General features: G+C 41.9%; 1 protein-coding gene across 8 annotated transcripts in view; it reads right to left on the bottom strand.

Annotated features, from left to right (window-relative positions):
- The window catches only part of CELF1 (CUGBP Elav-like family member 1), a 78,317-nt gene that overhangs the window by 56,565 nt on the left and 682 nt on the right, over positions 1–21,070 (bottom strand). The window lies entirely within an intron of this gene.

The raw sequence follows: 21,070 nt of genomic DNA, 5'->3' as shown, positions 1-21,070 counted from the left end.
CAGATTGGAGAGGGTGCAGGCCAGGCTGAGGGACCCCCCCGCCCCCGGGCATTAATTTCGTGCACTGGGCCTCTAGTCAAATATTTAAAAAAAGAAACACACAGCTGAATGGATCAAATGATTCTGTGCTTTAGCTCTTAATGAATAAACCAAGTACTTCACACTATCTATATATTTATCTATTCAGTATTATATGGGCTATAGAACAAATATACACCATACTATCAATTAACCCCAATACTTATTAGTATAACCTAGTTCTTGGATAAGATAACAAGAAATAATAAAGGCTGATAGTATATGACTAGAACTAAAACGTGGAGTACAAACTATAAATGCTATGCAAACAGAAAGACTGAGGACAGACAGGCCTACACACTCCAGGGGTTCTACCTACCAGCACACTCACTAAGGGAACCTACAGTTATCTTAAACTAGAGGCCCAGTGCACAAAATTCGTGCACGGATAGGGTCCTGGTCGGCAATCAGGGCCAATTGGAGCCTTCTGGCTGCCGGCCGGGGGCCTTCCTTCATTCCGTGCTGCCCCCTGGTGGTCAGCACATGTCATAGCAAGTGATCGTCATAGCGAGCAATCAAACTCCCAAGGGGACAATTTGCATATTAGGCTTTTATATATATAGATGTGAGGATATAGGATTTGGACTACATGATTTCTAAGGTCCCTCCCTTCCTGAAATTTCTTTAGCACAGCGGTTCTCAACCTGTGGGTCTCAACCTTTGGCGGTCGAATGACCCTTTCACAGGCGTCATCGCCTAAGACCATCCTGCATATCAGATATTTACATTACGATTCATAACAGCAGCAACATTACAGTTATGAAGTAGCAACAAAAATAATTTTATGGTTGGGTCACAACATGAGGGACTGTATTTAAAGGGCCAGAAGGTTGAGAACCACTGCATTTAACACATAATTTAAAAATGTAAAGTAACTTAAACCTAAAATGTTTCACAGTAGTATGAAATTATTATCACACTGTTCCTGGAGGCAAAACCAGTTTTTTTCCCCAACCAAAGAGAAAGCGTAGTCTAAAGAAAGATACAAATACACTCAGCATCCACTCTAACATCTCTAACTTTCAGGAAAACATTCTTCCATCTCAGAAATCTCTCCCTAGTACCACTATTTAGAGAAAAACAAGTACCTGCCATGGAGAAACAAAATGGAGGAACTAAAAAATGTTAATGCTGATGTACTCTGAGATCCTCAATTACAAAACACTTCTAAGTCATCCAGTCATGAAGTGAGCTCCAGAGAAGAGAGCACTGCCCAGCTCCTTTCCATCACTGAGTTGTCTGAAGTATATGTGTACACAATCCCAAGTTTATGGGGCATAAATACACAAATATACTAGGTAGCCCCCCAACAACACACTTTCCCTAAAACTTAAATCCTTAAGATTTTACTGGTCCACCATAATTACTTACTTTAATACATTTTATTAGCAAATTAAACATTTGAAATTTTCTCTTTGCCCCTTATAGGTAATATAGCGGTAATGAACAAAAGATGCTCAATGATAGCACATACCTAGATCTCCTAGTCCAAGGCAGAGCCCCATTCATACCGTTTGATATACTGAAAAGAACACAGCAGGATTCCTACAATAGTGGCACTTTCATGTCCCAGAAAACACAGGTATACAAGTGTTCAACATTTTATTAAAAACCTCTTAACTGTGTATAGCGACTTATCTACTTTAATTTTTCCGAGCAGCCGTTACAGCAACTTTGATTCTTCAAAGAGTAGCTTAATGTGAATTGATATGCTATTTTGGTGAGTTAAGATCACAGCTTTAATTACCTGTTATGAACTTTATTAAGGTTACTTAAGTGGCCCAGATGGTGTTGCTCAGTGGTTGAGTGTCGACCCCGTGCTAATAAGAAGTCAACAATTGGATTCCCAGTCAGGGCACATGTCCAGGTTTGTGGGCTTGCAGGAGGCAGCCGATCAATGTTGATATTTCTCTCTCATCACTGTTTCTGACTCTCCCTTTCTCTGAAATCAATAGAAACATTTAAAAAAATAATAATAATGTATTCCAGTATTGGCCAGTGTGTTAAGTGGTTAGTATCTGCCCGAGCACCAAGGGGTTGAGGGTTTGATTCCCAGTCAAGGGCATGTACCTGGGTTGCAGGTTCAATCCCCAGCCCTGGTCAGGGCCCATGTGGGAGGCAACCGATATATTTGTCTCTCTCGCATTGATGTTTCTCTATCTCTCTCTCCCACCCCCTTCCCTGCCTCCCTTCCACTCACTCTAAAAATACAGAAAAAATATCTTCCAGTGGGGATTAACAAAAAATAAAATAAAAAATAATGTATTCTGATTCAAACTAAACCTAATTTTTTTTTGTTTTTTAAATATATTTTTATTGATTTCAGAGAAAGGGAGAGGGAAAGATAGAAACATCAATGCTGAGAGAGAATCATTGATCAGCTGCCTCCTGCATGCCCCCCACTGGGGATCAAGCCTACAACCTGGGCCTTCACCCTAAATTGGAATCAAACCATGACCTCCTGGTTCATAGGTTGATGCTCAACCACTGAGCCATGCCAGCTGGGCTAACCTGAATTGTTTTTAGATGACAAACATCACAATGCTTTTTTCAAAAAAGTTTTGAGCCCTGGCCAGTTTGGCTCAGTGGATGGAGCGTTGGCCTGCAGACTGAGGGGTCCCAGGTTCAATTCCCGTCAGGGTCATGTGCCTTGGATGTGGTCACACCCCCAGTGGGAGGTGTGCAGGAGGCAGCTGATGGTGTTTCTCTCTCATCGATGTTTCTAGCTATCTCTCTCCCTTCCTCTCTGTAAAAAGTCAATAAAACATATTTAAGAAAAAGTTTTGAAGCCATTTTACCACCACTACAAGCTCTTCTCAGGGGGCTTACAGGAGAGAATAAATTCCTTAGATGTGCTTAGAGATAATCCACTAGATCAGTGATTCCCAAAGTGGGCGCTACCGCCCCCCTGTGGGCGCTGCAGCGATGGGGGGGGGGGGGGCGGTGATGGCCACAGGTGCATTTGGGGGCGATGAGTAACTGCTATTAAAATTTTTAAAAAATTAATTTCCAGGGGCTGAGTAATATTTTTTCTGGAAAGGGGGCGGTAGGCCAAATAAGTTTGGGAACCACTGCACTAGATAATCCCTCTCTTTCCAGGTGCACTTTTTTGTTAAATTTACAGCTTCCAGTTTCCTACTTCTAATCCTATCATGTAGCAAAGAGAGTAACAGGAGACAGGTACACAGGGGAAAAAAACTAGAGCATGGAAGGTAAGAATGAAGAAGACTGATAATAGACAAAGAAGCTACCCATCCAGATAGCAAGAGGGGATGTATAAAAATGGCCACTGCCTAATCTCAATTTGTAAAAAGTACATTAGATAACAAAAAACGAGCTTTCCTCTAGGACAGCAGTTGCCAACCCGTGGTCCACAGACCACTGGTGGTACACGAGGTCCAAAAGGTTGGCGACCACTGCTCTAGGAAACAAAAGGAAAAAAAAGTGTCTGCTACTGAACCATTTAAGCCTACAACTTTTAGGTTCTCATGGCAACCTAAGTCATCACACTGCACATACTGTATATAAGGCACATATTTAGAGTCTTAACTAGTAAACTCAAAATGTGACATATGTGCAATGTGGGCGACAACATTATTCTGGGAACTTTAAAATCTTCCAACTTTTATTTTGCAGCCCCAAAGATGATATAATAGTCAACTATGCAGAAGGTACAAGCTCAAGGAAGAAGAGATACAAAGAACATAAATAGAAGCAGAGATGAAAGACAAGAAAATCCAAGCTATCAGAAAAAGTTTCTGAACACAGCTCTCCCCCACTGTGAATCAACTTGTAAATGGAGGCTTAAAAAAACAAGATTGCTAATGAGCACATATATCAAGATAGCATTTGGAATACTCTTCAACAAGGGCCCAGTCAAAAGAGTAAGACCACAGATCAGACCATTTGGTAAATGTGGCACTGACTGCAAGGCAGTCTGAAGAGGTTGATGTTCTTTTTTTTTTTTCTAGGAGCTCATGGAATATAGCTGTTTAGAATCAAGAAGCAATATCAGAGCCAAAAGGATGGCTGTGGGTCATGGGAGTTGGGGAGGAGGGAAGCAGACTTCAAGAAAAAAGGTTTGTTTATCCATGTGCCTATTGATGAATACTTGGGTTGTTTCCAGATTTTGGCTACTACAAATACAGCTAATATGTTTGCATACAAAAATTTGTCTGGACATATAACTTCATTTATTTTTTTAAATATATTTTATTGATTTTTTACAGAGAGGAAGGGAGAGGGATAGAGAGTTAGAAACATCGATGAGAGAGAAACATCGATCAGCTGCCTCCTGCACACTCCCCACTGGGGATGCGCCCGAAACCAAGGTACATGCCCTTGACTGAAATCGAACCTGGGACCCTTTAGTTCGCAGGGCGACGCTCTATCCACTGAGCCAAACCAGTTAGGGCTACCTTCATTTATCTTGGATGAATATCTGGGTATGGAATGGCCAGACTGTGTAGTAAGTACATGTTTAACTTTTTTAAAAATATATATTTTTATTGATTTCAGATAGGAAGGGAGGAGAGAGACAGAAACATCAACAATGAGATATAATCAGTGATCAACTGCTGCCGGAAGCCGGTCCATTCTTGCTGCTTGACACAGTCGCTGCAGGAATGAAACATCTGCACAGCATATGTTTCAAGGGACCTGGCATATATAGCATACTGTTCTTAATATGTTTGCTCCCCTTAGTGCTATGTGTTTTAACCAAGGTCACCTCTCCGAGAAAGGTTGTTTCCCCAGGTAGGGATTTTTCCCTGAAGTTAGGGAGGGGATAAAACCCCTTAACTAAGTGCCAGGCTGGTAGTTAATCACTTTAATTACAAACAATCACACTTAAGCTACATAATCTTTACTCCCTGGAATGGAGATAAGAAATGCCCTAACCTTTGCAATAGAAATTGACAGGATTAAAATCAACTGGTATAAATACAGATGTAACAAGACAATAAACACCAGAACTTCGCTGGAGATCCTGACCAGAACTTGGCTGGAGATCCTGGCTAGAGATCCTGGCTAGGCTGCTGATCAACTGAAGGCTGTCTCCGTGTCATTCCTTCTTCGCCGACTCCGTCCACACCTTTGGGGACCCCTGGACCTGCTGGGGTTGGACCCCAGCAAACTGCCTCCTGCACGCCCCCCCATTGGGGATCAAGTCCCCAACCCGGGCATGTACCCTTGATTGGGATTGAGTCCAGATCCTTCAGTTCAAAGGCTGACACTATCCACTGAGCCAAACCAGCTAGGGCTATGTTTAACTTTTTAAATAAAATTGTCAAACCACTTACCAATAAAAGAAAGGGGGCGGGGGGCAGGGAGAGAAAGGACATGACAGTCTGACATCATCCTGTCTCATGTCTCACTAGGGAACAAAATAAAGATGTAACATTCAGTTTCTCATTTACTATATGATCCATGGATGGGATACTTCCATCTGTCTGCCCTTAAGAACTCCATTATGCCCTGACTGGTTTGGCTCAGTGGATAGAGCGTCAGCCTGCAGACTGAAAGGTCCCAGGTTTGATTCCGGTCAAGGGCATGTACCCCCCCAGTGGGGGGTGTGCTCGAGGCAGCTGATTGATGTTTCTAACTATCCCTTTCCCTTCCTCTCTGTAAAAAATCAATAAAAATATTTTTTTTAAAAAGAACTCCATTATGATCCAAACATTTCTTCTAAATGACTTGAAGATGCTATGCTATGAATGCTGCTTTAACACCACATTTTCATGCCACTTCTGCTAAGGTTAAATTACTCCTACTTTTCAGTAAAAACAGTAAACAGTTTAGGTAGGGAACACAAATAGTATCTCATCAGGGTGGTTAACAGGTGTGCCTATTTTCCTAAAGCATTCAAAAGTAAGAACTTTTTGCCCTAGCTCAGTGGTCGGTAAAACTCATTAGTCAACAGAGCCAAATATCAACAGTACAACGATTGAAATTTCTTTTGAGAGCCAAATTTTTTAAACTTAAACTATATAGGTAGGTACATTGTTATTAATTTAATTAGGGTACTCCTAAGGCTTAGGAAGAGCCACACTAAAGGGGCCAAAGAGCCGCATGTGGCTCGCGAGCCGCAGTTTGCCGACCACGGCCCTAGCTGGTTTGGCTTAATGGATAGAGCGTCAGCCGGGGGACTGAAGGGTCCCAGGTTTGACCCCAGTCAAGGGCACATGCCCAGGTTGAGGGCTCGATCCTCAGTGGGGGGCATGCAGGAGGCAGCTGATCAATGATTCTCTCTCATCACTGATGTTTCTATCTCCCTCTTCCTCTCCCTTCCTCTCTGGAGTCAATAAAATATATATTTACACACACACACACACACACACACACACACACACAAGCTAGAGGCCCAGTGCACAAATTCGTGCACCAGTAGGGTCCCTTGGCCTGGCCTGAGGGATCAGGCCGAAACGACTCTTCAGCATCCCCTGAGCAGTCCCAGATTGTGAGAGGGCACAGGCCAGGCCAAGGGACCCCACCAGTGCATGATCGGGGCCAGGAAGGGACCCGGGAGGTTGGCCAGCCGGGGAGGGACCACATGGGAGGGGCTCCAGGGCGTGTCCGGCCCAACTTGCTCAGTCCTAATCAGCTGGACCTCAGCAGCAAGCTAACCTACCAGTCGGAGCATCTGCCCCCAATGGTCACTGCACGTCATAGCGAGCCATAGCAAGTGGTTGAGCAGCCTTAGCATATCATTAGCATATTACGCTTTGAATGGTTAAACGGCCGACTGGACACTTAGCATATTAGGCTTTTATTACATAGGATATAAAAAAGTAAACACTAAAAAAAAAAGTACGAACTTCTGGAATGAGACAGTGAATTCATATTCACATTACTGATTACTAGTTTACTCATTGGTTGAGCATCGACCTATGAACCAGGGGGTCATGATTCAATTCCCAGTCAGGGTACATGCCCGGGTTCCAAGTTTGATCCCCAGTGTGGGGCGTGCAAGAGGCAGCTAATCAATGATTCTCATCATTGATGTTTCTATCTCCCTCTCCCTCTTCCTTCCTCTCCGAATAAAAATATATTTTAAAAAATTATACTACCACATGAAAGGGAGTGGCTACAAAAATAAATTATTCCATTACTCTTATAAGACTGGGCCTCAATAAGCAAGAAAAGTCCAGGAAGATACTGCAGCATTTGGACTATATGGACTGGTCCTGTCCTAGGATGCCCCAAATAAGTGACTGTCTTCACTGAGGTAGCTTGACTCAAGTTTCCTTGTTTACAAAAGGGTAAGTATGCAGTCATATCTCTTCCTCTCGCCCTCTCCCCATGGTCTGTCTCTACCTCTCCTGCCCACAATCAATGTGAAGTCTTTTTCCCCCCCTTAAATATATTTTTATTGATTTCCGAGAGGAAGAGAGAGGGTGAGAGAGAGGGGGAGGGAGAGGGGGAGGGAAACATCAATGATGAGAGAGAATCATTGATTGGCTGCCTCCTGCAGGCTCCTCACTGGGAATTGAGCCTGCAACCCAGACATGTGCCCTGATCAGGAATTGAACCGTGATCTTTTGGTTCGTAGGTTGACACTCAACCACTGAACCATGCCGGCTGGGCTCTTTTGATACTCTTTAGCTCACAATCATTTCATCATATTAAGTTCATTATAAGGTACTTTAAGCTGAACATAGCATTCATCATCTCTTTCCTCCCACCGGTTAAAGAACTAGTTTGCTCCAAATATGGCACTGTTTCCTCAAAGTCCTAGGTTAGGTGTAACATAATTCTTTTAATGAATTATCTGTCCTGTCATGACTGACACGCATGACTTAAATGGAGATAAACAGGCTAATGAAAAACACTCGGGTCTGATTTTCAACTGCTCTTTACTAAGGGGAGAAAAACAACGCATATAGCTCTACAGTGGGAAATCCGTGTAAAACTGCATTCTCTGTGAACTTAGACAGTGGGTTTTTAGGTAGCCCAACCTGAGGAAAGGGGGAAGAGGCAGAGGCCGCCTGTCCAGAATATAGAACAGATTCTTTCCTTGGGTAGAAAGTTTCCCTGCACAATCTCTAAGGTGCTTTCCTAACCTCAGGAAATGAGGCTTTATTTATGAAAAGTAAAGCATGGTAAATGCAATGCATGGGTGGGGACAACAGAACAGGTATGCCAGAAAATTAGACGGGCTGGAATCCTGCTTCTGCTTCTATGTGAACCTAAGTAACGCATTTCAGTTCTCTCATTTGCAAAATGAAAAGATTAGAGAAAAATCTCTAAAGATTCCAACATTCTGAGACTATGGCTTCCTTCTATGCCTACCTCAGCCACCACTTTTTCAACTACTGCACCTTACCATAATTAGGCAGCTTTTTTAAGCATCTAATTAATGGAACACAGAATTAAAACCTTAAACTTTCTATTTCTGGCTCACTGCAAATGTACAACAGCATTTTATCAAAAAGTAGTTAATGCCACACAGTTCTTGAGATACTGGCTTTTCTTTGAACCCCAATGACAGTTACACAGTGACAAGTTGTAAGCAAGGAGGCTGTTACTATGGAGACCCACTAGGATTCCTGGGGGTGGATCCAGCAGGCCTTTTCTTTCCCCTCCACCCCTTCTTCTTTTTCATGTCAAAGCATTGTTTTTTATGTTCTGGATCTGGCAAATTCAGAAAGCCTGATCTGCTTTTTCTTCAGCAAGCTTCCTTCAAGAAATATAACCATGTAATATACAGTTCTGAAGAAATAAAACTGTTTTAGTGATTCTCTTGCAAAAGAGCTAAATATATTCAAGTCTTAATCTTTCCTCTCCCTATTCATAAAAACAATTAAATACAAACCCAATGACATTTCAGTGACCTATATATGCTGCCACTTCTTTCCAAACCATCATATTGCATAAATTATATTATTTAGTATCTTCTCTGTCAAGACTGCCAAGTTCTTCAAAGCAAGTTTCTACTCAGGAAGTTTCAGCTTCCCTATATATATTAAAAATATAACAGACACACAAAATATAATTATAATAAATCAAAATTATTATAAAATAGATCAAACTGATTAAATGAGAAAAGTATAAGTTTAAATTCCAAGTCTGCTCCAAAGTTATTGTGTGTCGACAAAGGGTCTATAATTCAGGGATATGAACGGCCACTCCCAGCTAAATGTGGGCTGCCACTCAGCTCTCCCAAGACACATTGTTAGAAGACACCTTAAGAAAACAGACCATTTACAAATCTGATCTGTGCATTTGGTTTGTTCAGAGAAGTAAAGCAGTCAGAATTCAAAAGGAAGACTTCATTCTGTTCCAAGAAGCATACATCTTTCTAAGTTGTATGCTTCTTGGAGCAGAGTGAAGTCTTTCTCTAGGTCTTACTTAGCTCAGAGCAAAGTTACACCAGACAGATGATCATTAATAAATAAAAATAGCACTTGATTTCATAGTAATAATTGAGAACTTCAACTATCCTAGGCCTGATCCACAGTAACTTGCAAGCTAGAAAGTACCAGAAACAAAGCTCAAAAAGCGTCCCTGTGCACGTCAGTGTGGCTCAGTGGTTGAGCATTGACCCATGAACTAAGAGATCACTGACCAGTTTGATTCCTGATCAGGGCACATGCCTGTGTTTCTGGTGGGATCCCCAGTAGTGGGCGAGCAGGAGGCAGCCGAGCAATGATGTTTCTCTCATTGATGTTTCTGTCTTTGTATCCCTGTTCCTTCCTCTCTCTAAAAAAATAAATTTTTAAAAAGTGTCCCTCATAAGTCTTTCCTTAATCTCAAATTAATAATCATTAAAAAGCCTAAATATAAATGTCACTAAGATAAAATGAGTTGAAAACCAAATTTTATAACCATATTTTAAAACAGAAATCAAGAATTCACATGCCCAAAGGGGAAAAAATGATCTAAAGAGATAGGATATGCCATCAACTAAAGGTAAGCAACAGGCATCAAGATATTCCATAGCAATATTGTATCGGGTTTTTATACATTTATTCACCTAAGCTTTCTTCCTGTAGCAGGTCCAAAAGGGTCATTTTTAAATAGTTTCCCAATCCCATTGCCACAATCTATAACACAAATTAGATCAGTAAAGAAGTTTGCAGGCTTTTTAAATTGCACTTGTAAATGTATCCAGAGGCTATTAGACAAAAACAGCATATATTAAAACCAATAAATACATAATAAACATGCCCAGCTCGAATGGCTCAGTTGGTTAGAGGGTCGCCCTGTGCACTGAAAGGTTGCGGGTTGATTTCCTGGTCAGGGCACACACATAGGTTGCCGGTTCAATCCCTGTCAAAGCACCTACAGAAGGTAGCCAATGGACGTTTGTTTCCTTGTTTGTTTCCTTCCTTCCTTCCTCCTTCCTGCCTTTTCTTCTTCCTCTTCCGAAGTTCCTCTTCCTCCTCCTCCTCCTCCTTCTTCTTCTCTTTCTCTCTCTCTCTCTCTCTCTCTCTCTCTCTCTCTCTCCTCTCACCCCCCCCTCCGGCCCTCCTCTCTCTCTAAGAATGTCCTTATGATATCTTTCATGATTATTTCCCATACATTTGAAAGGAGAAGAGTGAAGGAGAAGCCCAGAGGACATTTTTGCCACACTAGTTTAATATCAGAGTCTAAAAACAAAAAAAAGAGAGACTCAGGTGACAGGACATGAGAGAAGGCAAACCCCTGGATGCTTTATTCATTTTTACTACTGGTTTACAATTTCCTTGATTTTATTTTTAAATGCATGTCTTGGCCAGAAAAGTAAGAGAGCACAGACTGCCAGCAATATCAGATTCTCCTTTTCTTATTCTCTGGGGCTACAGAAAACAGAGCCAGAATCAGGGTTGTCTAAGAGCCTTCTGATTTTGTTCAAGCAATATACAATATGAGGTTTCAAGATCACAGAACTATACAAAGGCTTTTATAGCACAAATCTTAGCCAACTTAATGTCTTTCAGTGGAAAGCTGCTTACTTTTTTTTTCCACCCAGAAAACTCCTTGGAGCTTTAAAGTACTTTATCTTCAAAAAGCAATAATTTGAACAAACAAGAAATCCACAGATTTTCAATTTTAATGTTTTCTTCCTATTCCTAGTCCTTATTACTAATCTATCTCAAAACATAAAAGTGCCATTAGACCAAATATGGACTATTCAACATATATTTATTTAGTATCGACTTTATGCAAAGCCCCGATACAAGTAAGCACTGAGGACTGTAAAACTTCTATTCACAGCATTCAGTTTAATACTATATACATACTACATGAAGGCATAACATTGTTTAGGTACACATTTACAACCACTTGGCCTCCAGTGTCAAGTAATGTCTTCCAGCTTTTTCTACCCTGCAATACTATTCCTTCTTGGTTGTATACAAATCCACATTTCAAAGCTGGCTCTTGTCGCTTTTTAATTCCTGCACATTAATTAATATTACAGGGAAATTGTACATTTTTCTGGAATAAAGTCTTTCAACTTAAACTAAATGATCACAGGAAGAAAAATCAAATTAGAAGCATTAAATTGTCTTTCTCAGAGTTTCCCTCCCTTCTTCATTAACATTTCTCAAAGAAAAAAACTCCACTGTGATGCTCCTATTACAGATCATTTGTGAAGTTACTGAGCAGAGACCAGACAGACTCCATCAACTGGGCACACAGCCACTCACCATTACCCTTTGTTTAAAGTCTCAACTGCCATTCAACCCACATCATTGTATTCTACTCAAGTCCATTAACCTTTTTTAAAAGAGAAAACAAACAGGACACTAAATGTGTTACTTCCCTAGAAAAGAAAGAGACCTAATTCATGTGCCTCACAAAAATTCTTTTTTTAAAAAATATATTTTTATTGATTTCAGAGAGGAAGAGGGAAAGAGAGAAACATCAGTGATGGGAGAGAATCATCTATTGGCAGCCTCCTGCACGCCGTACACTGGGGATCGAGCCTGCAACCCACCCATGTGACCAGGAATGGAACCTCGACCGACCTCCTGGCTCAGAGGTCGACCCTCAACCACTGAGCCACACCTGCTGGGCCTCAAAAAATTCTTTAAAAATAATGGCTCACTTTAAGTTTCCTATTTGAAAAAGCAGGATTATTTTATTATATGTCTAAAAGTAGTAGTTATAAAAAAATAATATTTAAAACTTGTTAAAAAACAAAACAAAAACACCTTCAATGTTGATCCGGCAAAGCACCAGAGAGAAGCACTCTACACCAAAAGTAACATGAAATTAATATTCTCTAAATAAAACTTTAAAAACAGCCCTGGCCGGTGTGTTTCAGTTGCTTGGATGTTATCCCATGCACCAAAATGTTGCCAATTCAATTCCTGGGCAGGGCACATGCCCGGGTTGTGGGCTTGATTGCCCATAGAGGGTGTGCAGGACACAACCCATCAATGTTTCTCTCTCTCCCTCTCCATTCCCCTCTCTCTAAACAAAACAAACAAACAATAGTTAAGTATGAAGGAGAAAAAATCATCCATGTCCCAATGCCCAGAGGAAATGTTGGTGTTTATCCTTCTAGCTTGTGAAATAAAGTTTTTAGGAGAATTAAAGATTTCCTTAGCAGAAAAAATGTTAAATCAACATGGAGTTTTTAATGGATATAAAGCATCCTTGGAAAATTTTACAGGTCTGGAACTCAAAGAAGTATAAAATAAACAAATAGGCCCAGCCAAAGTGGCTCAGTTGGTTGAGCGTCATCCCGTGCACCAAAAGGGATCGATTCCAGGTCAGGGCTTTTTTACCTGGGTTTAGGGTTTGATCCCCAGTCAGGGAGCATATGGAAGGCAACCGGTTGAATATCAATATCTCTCTCCCTCTCTCCCTCCCTCCTTCTCTCCCTCCCTCTAAGCATGTCCTCAGGTGAGGATTAAAAATATAAAAATAAAAATATTAATAAATATATGCTCATGGCCTCCATAGCATAACAGAGAACAAAAAGATAACAATGAAACAATTCTGTAAGGAAATCCCTACTTTAAAGAGATTCTAATAGCCAATTTCATGGCAAGGGTAAAGTTACAATTATAAAGATCGCATCAAGAAAACTGTCTTTAGCAAACTACAAAGCTCAGATAAGGATTTTTGGTACAAGACAGTTTACAAAGCAAATAGCCAAACTGATTAACTCTTTCCTCTACACTACAAACTTTATTTCTCCCTCCCTCCCTAAAATTAGTTACCTACTTAGGAAGAGACCCAGGTGTCCCTATTACAAATCCGATAATATATTCATCTGTATTTTCAGTTTTCTACCAATAGACTCTCATGAAGTAGACAGTGAAAATGAATCTAGGAAACCACATTACCCAAGGATTCCACAGGGAACAATAAGCTAAAAGGTTCTATGGGAAGGATGCCTTGTGCAGCAAAACATTTCAAATGCACAAACTGGACATTAGGAAACAATGTCTCATCCCTTAAGCCACAAAAGACACAGGAAAATTCAGAAACAAAATACACCCAAAAAGGGAAAAACAAAAGGAACCCTGAGTTAGTCGATACTTTTTATGTATGGTACAACTAGGCATTTTAACTGTCGTTTTATTTGAACTGCATTACTGACCCATGCGATAAGTAATATAGCCATTTTCTACACATGAAAAAAAAGGAAACAGCATTATCAACACCACACCAGGCACTGTTCAGTGCCCAGCATAAGTTATCTCAATTAACTCTCACATTATCATTTCAGGTTGGTATCTCTATTTTACAGACAGGAAAACAGGCCCAGAAATGTTAAGGTCACACACAGTGATGGTACCAATTTTTAAGCCCACTGGCTTGAGCTATCACATCTATCCCTCCCAGGCTACTTATAAACCCCATCCAAGTCACATCATTCTTTGAAACCACAAGTTTTCATTTTAAGGACTCAAAAATCAAATAATCAACTCTCAATTATGGAAAAGACTACTTCTCCAGGTTTTTTCCAAAAATTGTTTCTATTTTACTTGCTGTGTGCCATAGCACCTCTAGGAAGTTGTGTGCATGTAAAATACAGGATTATATTAATATCAATCAACTTCAGAATTTGTTAGAAGTTCTACTGGGAAAGGCTACACAGAAAGTTAATTCTTGGTTCAAATTATATTTCCTGAAATACTTGAACTTCCATGATACATTCAATGTCTAACTATTATCAAAAATAATCAAGACTCAAAGAATAGTTTTGAACAAAAGAATGATTCATGTTGTTTGAGGAAAATGTATGCATACCCTCCCTGACACTAAAAGTCTCATGTGTGAGGGCTATAATACTTCATGGGACAATAGGGTTGACTGAATAAAATTTCTAGTTATCCCAGGCCCCAAGAATTAATATTGAATTGCATTTATTACTGGAGAAGAGGAACATAAGGTGGGAGGCAAGGTCCAAAAAGCAAAGAGAGGAAAAGCAGACAATCAAGCAGACAAAAAACAGTTATGAACCTCCAAAAAATACGTACAGGCTCATCTTAATAAGAAAGCTTTTCATATATGAAAATACTCTGAATAACTGTTCCTACTGAAACAAACTGGGAGACCTAGGACTACATTTAACATGCTCTTGCTCTGGAAGTATTAGTTAACCAAACTTGACCATTAAATGTCAGGTTTTTAAACTTATCTGTACACAATGTGAAATACCTAGAGATCAGTCCACTCTGACAAAAAACACTCATCTATATATATAAAAGCCTAAGTGATCAGAACGACCAGTTGCTATGATGCGCACTGACCACCAGGGGGCAGATGCTCAACGAAGGAACTGCCCCTGGTGGGTGCGCTCCCAGAGCCAACCTCCCCCAGCCAGCCAACCTCCCACGGTCCCTCCCCCTGGCTGTCAGGCCGATTGGCCTGCCACCCGCAGTGGCGGGGGAAACCTCGTGGTGGCGCAGCACCGATGGCGGTGTCCATTCCTTCCACACCCCCTTTCCTAGGGGGGCCAAGGGCCAACCTCCTATGCCCCGTCCCTCCCCCCAGCCGGCAGGCCCCAATTGGCCTGGCCCCGATCACCAGCCAGGCCTAGGGACCCCACCCGTATTGAGTTTCATGCACCAGGCCTCTAGTATATTATGAAGCAAAGGCAGAAACTTCAACCTGCCTATTTTTCTCTTCATGTGATACTTTTTCTGTATACAACCCATATTTTGAATATGCTGCACATTCAAAGATTAGAAATTAAGATTAAATTAGAAGTGGTGCTATTATTTGTGATTTGGTTTATTGTTATGTACTTATATGCACCCTGATATGTTTGATTTTTCTAGAGATTTTAGCTTGGTGGTGGACATACCTGTGTGACAATCCACAGGAAGAGCATGAATTCTAATCAATTCAGCAGCCTTTGTAGAACTCCAAGAGAGGAAGAACTATCAAGAGACATCACTGTACACAATGACCTCAAGAAGCAGAGAATTCAGCCACAAAAAGGAATGAAGTCCTGATGCATACATGCTACAACATGGATGAAATGAGTGAAACTTACTGCTAAGTGAAATAAGTCAGATACAAAAGGACAATATTGTAGGGTTCTAGTTACATGAAATACCTAGAAGAGGCAAATTCATACAGACAGTAAGTAGACTAGAGCAGCGGGGGTCCCTGAGGTCCGAAGGTTGGCCACCACTGGACTAGAGTTTACCATGGGCTGGGAGGAAGGGAAAATGGGGTGTTTATTGCTTAATGGTTACAAAGTTTCTGTTTGGAGTGAAAAAAGATGGTGGTGGTGACTGCCCATGAATGTATTTGACCTAAACCTAAAAATCTAAAATTATAAAACTCCTGGAAGAAAACAGGGGGAAAGCTTCATGGTTTTGGACTTGGCAATGATTTTTCAGGTATAAAACCAAAAGGACAAGCAACAAAATAAAAAACAGACAAATGAGAGGACATCAAACTTTAAAAAAAACACACCCGGTTTTTAAAAAAAATATTTATTTTAATTGATTTCAGAGAAGAAGGGAAAAGGAGAGATAGAAACATCACTGATGACAGAGAATTACTGATGGGCTGTCTCCTGCACATCCCCCACTGGGGATTGAGCCCACCACCAGAATCAAACCGTGACCTCCTGGTTCATAGGTCAACGCTCAACCACTGAGACACATCGGCTGGGCAATATTAAGTTTTTAAAGGACACAATCAACAAAGTGAAAAGGCAGCGTACAGCATGGAAGAAAGTATGTTCAAATCATATATTTAATAAGGGATTAATATTGAGAATATATAAAAAAACTTTAATTCAACAACAACAAAATCAAACAATGTGATTTAAAAATGGGCAAAGAACTTAAAGGCATTGGCCCACAAGCAAATGTTCAACATCATTAATCAGAAAAATGCATACCAAAACCACAATGAAGCCCAGTTGGTGTGGCTCAGTGGCTGAGCATTGACCTATGAACCAAGAGGTCACCAGTTCTCAGAGCACATGTCCGGGTTGCAGGCTTGATCCCCAGTAGGGGGTGTACAGGAGGCAGCCAATCATTGTTTCTCTCATCCATGTTTTTTCTATCTATCCTTCTCCCTTCCTCTTTCTCTAAAAATCAATAAAAACATTTTTTTTAAATTACTCTCAAAACCACAATGAGATATCACCCCCATCAGGTTAGCTACACTTTTTTAAAAAAGTTTTAAGAACAGGGTAGCTCAGTTGGTTAGAGTATCATCCCAATTACGACAAGGTTACAGGTTTGGTCCACGATCAGGGCACATACAGGAATCAACCTGTCAGTCCATGAATGAGTGGAACAAATCGATGTCTCTGTTTCTCTCTCCCCCTTCCTCTCTCTAAATAAACAAATAATTAATTTTTAGAAAACCACATACACACAAAACAAATAATGGCAAGGATGTGAAAATATTGGAGCCCTTGTGCTACTGGTGGGATTGTAAACTTTCAGATTAGCAAGACAGAAATTCTGTAGATATTTCCCAACAGTGTGAATGAACTTAATGTCACAAACTAACTATACACTAAAAAAATAGTTAAGATGGCCCTGGCCGATGTGGCTCAGTTGGTTGGTGACATCTGAAGCACTGAGGGTTTGCGGGTTCAATTCCAGATCAGAGCATATGCTTGGGTGGTGGGCTCGATCCCTAGTGGGGAGTGTGCAGAGGGCAGATAATCAATGTGTCACTCTCACACTGATGTTTCTCTTTCTCTCTTCCCCTCTCCCTTTCTCTCTCTAAAAATCAATTAAAAATCTTTTTTAAAAAATAGTTAGCAATGAACAAAATAAACTGACAAAATAGAACCAGAGACATTGAAGAATGCATGCAACAGACTGTCGTATTTCAGAGGGGGAGGGGGTGAGAGAAGAGATTAACCAAAGAACTTATATGCATATGTGCATAACCCATGGACACTGATAATAGTTTGGTGAAGGCCTGGAAAGGGGGCAGGAGTAGGGTGGAGAGGGTGAATGGCGCGCGGGGGGGGGGGGGATGGGATTTCTGTAATACTTTCAAAAATAAAGACAGCCTGGGCTCAGTGGTTGAGCATCCACCAGGAACCAGGAGGTCACGGTTCGATTTCTGGTCAGGGCACATGTCCAGGTTGTGGGCTCGATCCCCAGTAGGGAGCATGCAGGAGGCAGCCATCAATGATTCTCATCATTCATGTTTCTATCTCTCTCTCCCTCTCTCCTTTCCCATCTGAAATAAAAAATAAATTTAAATAAATATAAAATTTTATAAAACAAGGGTGATAAAGTTTATATTATGTGATTTTATCACATAAAAATGTAAATATAAAAATTGGTTAAAATGGCAAATTTTGTTGTATATGTCAATTATAAAATAATTTACTATATCAAGAAACCACTGAATTATATGCTATGTGAATTATATCTCAATAAAGCTGTTAAAAAAAAGGGGGCAGAAGAAATAGCAATTTGTTGAGAGTACCCAAAGCTTTGAGCATAGAGGAGCCTAACGCTCCTATTTCTCCCAAATTTATCCTGGCTTCCAGGTGACAACTCTTCTCTTTCCCTTTCCAAAGCACTTCCTTATTAGGTCTAGCCTCACAGTCAAAGTAAGTTAAAGAAGCTGCAGTAGCATTCACAGGTAGGGGCATGGGATTCAAGATTCACACTCCATTTAGCAGCAGAGCCCAAATCTTTATTTATTTTAAATCATACTGTAGACATACAATAAATGTTAGGTCTGTGCCCTTCCTCTCCTCCTCTTCCAGGTCAGTAAGTATTAAAAGAGCAACTTCTCTGCTCCTATACTGGGATATCCACTGACCTACCTCACATGTGCTGGAGCTGTTAAATACAGAACACTATTTAAAATGTGGTTGTTAACACAATGTGGTTGCCTATCACCTATTATTAAATCTTAAAAACACAACACAACACAACACAAAGTTGTTACTAGGATAAGCTTCTTTTGGTAAAATAAACATTTCTATAGCATATAAAAAGGATGATAAGATAAAGACTGAATATCAATAATTACCTCTGAATGAGCCTCTGAGAGGTGGGACTAGGGTGAGTTTCTGCCTTTTTGGCTTACCTGTATTTTTTTTAATATATTTTATTGATTTTTGCAGAGAGGAAGGGAGAGGGATAGAGTTAGAAACATCGATGAGAGAGAAACATCGATCAGCTGCCTCCTGCACACCCCCTACTGGGTATGTGCCTGCAACCAAGATACATGCCCTTGACTGGGATCGAACCTGGGACCCTTTCAGTCCGCAGACAACGCTCTATCCACTGAGCCAAACCGGTTAGGGCGGCTTAACTTGTATTTTTTATGACTCCTGTAACTTCTGTATAATAAACAGAAATTTTATAAAAACAAATCAGCTAACTCAAAATTCCCTGTCTGCCTATTACACCGCAGGGCACTTTCACATGCTAACGCACTGAAGCTGGATTAGTACCATGTGTGAGGTAGACACATTTTTCTCCATTTTGCAAATGAGAATAAACAGGCTCAGAGCAATTACTTGATCAGGATGTGTAGCTAATAACTGACAGAGCAAGGATTACAATCCAGGGCTTCTAACTTCAGCTCAGGGCCCTTTCCATTCCATCATATTTTAAAGGGCAATTTTGCATGATACTGTTTTTTAAAAATCTGATGAGACTGTTTTAAGAAGACTTGCTATGTAACCTTGGGCAGTCATTTAACCTCTGGAGGCCTTGGTTTCCTCATCTAAAAAGTGAAGAGTTGATGAACAGGAATAGATCCAGAGACAAATGGCAGGAGAGTGGGGGGTTAGAGAGCAACCAAAGGACTTGTATGCATGCGTATTAGCATAACCAATGGACACAGACACTGGGGCAGTGGGAGCTTGCCCAGGATAGGAATGGCTGGGGGGGGCGGATATGTAAAACTTTAGACAAAAAAAAAAAAGTGAAGAGGTTGGAAAATATGTATTCTACCTCTAAGAGCCCCACCTGCTAATGGATTTTAAGTCCAGACACTGAGAGATAGTACCTAAAGAAAATCCCCATAGGCAAGAATGAATGAATGGTTGGCCCAGCTGGTTGAGTGTAGACCTATGAACTAGGAGGTCACGGTTGGACTCAGGGTCAGGGCACATGCCCAGGTTGTGGGCTCCATTCCCAGTAGGGGCATGCAGGAGGCAGCTGATGAATGATTCTCTCATCATTGATGTTTCTACCTCTCCCTCTCCCTTTCTCTCGGAAGCCAATAAAAAAACTTTTTTTTAAAAAAAAGAGAATGGTTGGAGAGAAGTTGAGGCCTATCCTCTTGGCCAAGAGTCATTTACTTATTTATTTGGGGGGTGGAGGGGTTAATCAACACCAGAGGATATTTTTTCCATTGATTTTTAGAGAGTGGAAGGGAGGAGAGAAACATCCATGTGAGAGAGAGAGAGATATCGACTGGTTGCCTCCTGCACACGCCCCAACCAGGGCCTGGGAATGAGCCTGCAACCGAGGTACATGCCCTTGACCAGAATCAAACCCAGGATCCTTCAGTCCGCAGGCAGAGGCTCTACCCACTGAGCCAAACCAGCCAGGATGACCGACAGTCATTTTTAATGGAAACAGGTGGCATGCATACACTGTCAAGAGGAAATATGGAACCCATGGGGGAACCATAACCTTCCTGGTTAAAGCAACAGCTGAAAGCTCCAGATTCCATCTTGGCTAACTCACGATCAGAAACCACATACTGCCAAGTTAGGAGAACATAAAAACGGACGTGGAGGGCGTGGGGTGACCAAAGCAATCGTTGCTGCAAGCTATGGTAACTGTGTGACTTTCCACGCGGGCTCATGGAAAGGCAGAAGAAACAGCCATTTGCTGGGAGCACCCAAAGCCTCGAGCAGAGAGGGGCCTGATGCTATAGAGCAAAAAGCGCCCGGGGCGACCCGAAGCGGAGACACACACCTTCCTCCGCCCCGAGAATTTCAGAGGAGACTGAAGCGCGCAGAGAACTCTGGGAGACGCCACCCTCGTAACGAGCCCACCCAACAACACTTGTGGGAAAGGTGAAAGAATGCGATAAAAAGCCTGCCTGTCCCAGGGCATCAGAGAGCGGAAAAGGCCTTTAGGAGGTGAAGTTCCTGTAAAGGGGTCGCTGGGCAGCCGCACCCTCCTTCCTACCCTGCGGACACGGCGGCACCCCCCGCTCCCGGAGACCGTTCCACGGCCCTGCCTCGAGGGCCAGCAAAGTACAGCGTTCACGCTGCGGGCGAGAGAGAGATTCCATTTTGCTCCGACAGGCTCCGACCCGCTAGGAGAACGATCGCGGACCGACCGAGAGCTCCTTAGAGCCGGTGCCATCGTCTCGGAGAATTCAAACGACATCCAGCCCCGAGGACCGCAGCCGGGACACCGCCGGCTTCCCACCCAAAGCCGGGCGCCCCGCGCTCGGGGGGCGAGACTCAGCCCCGCTTCTAGGCCACGACCCGGCGAACACCCGATGGGGGAGGAGGGCGGGCCGAGGCCCGAGCGGATCCGGGACGAGGGGCCCGGGCCCTCGAGGCTGCGGCGGAGAGGCGCTGCCCTCCAGGGGCGGGGGTCCCGGCCCTCCAGGCTGAGCACCTGGAACA

This window comes from Myotis lucifugus, unplaced genomic scaffold (assembly GCF_000147115.1).
Source record: "Myotis lucifugus unplaced genomic scaffold, Myoluc2.0 scaffold_97, whole genome shotgun sequence".
Lineage (NCBI taxonomy): Eukaryota > Metazoa > Chordata > Mammalia > Chiroptera > Vespertilionidae > Myotis > Myotis lucifugus.
This window is presented reverse-complemented; position numbering and strand designations above follow the sequence as displayed.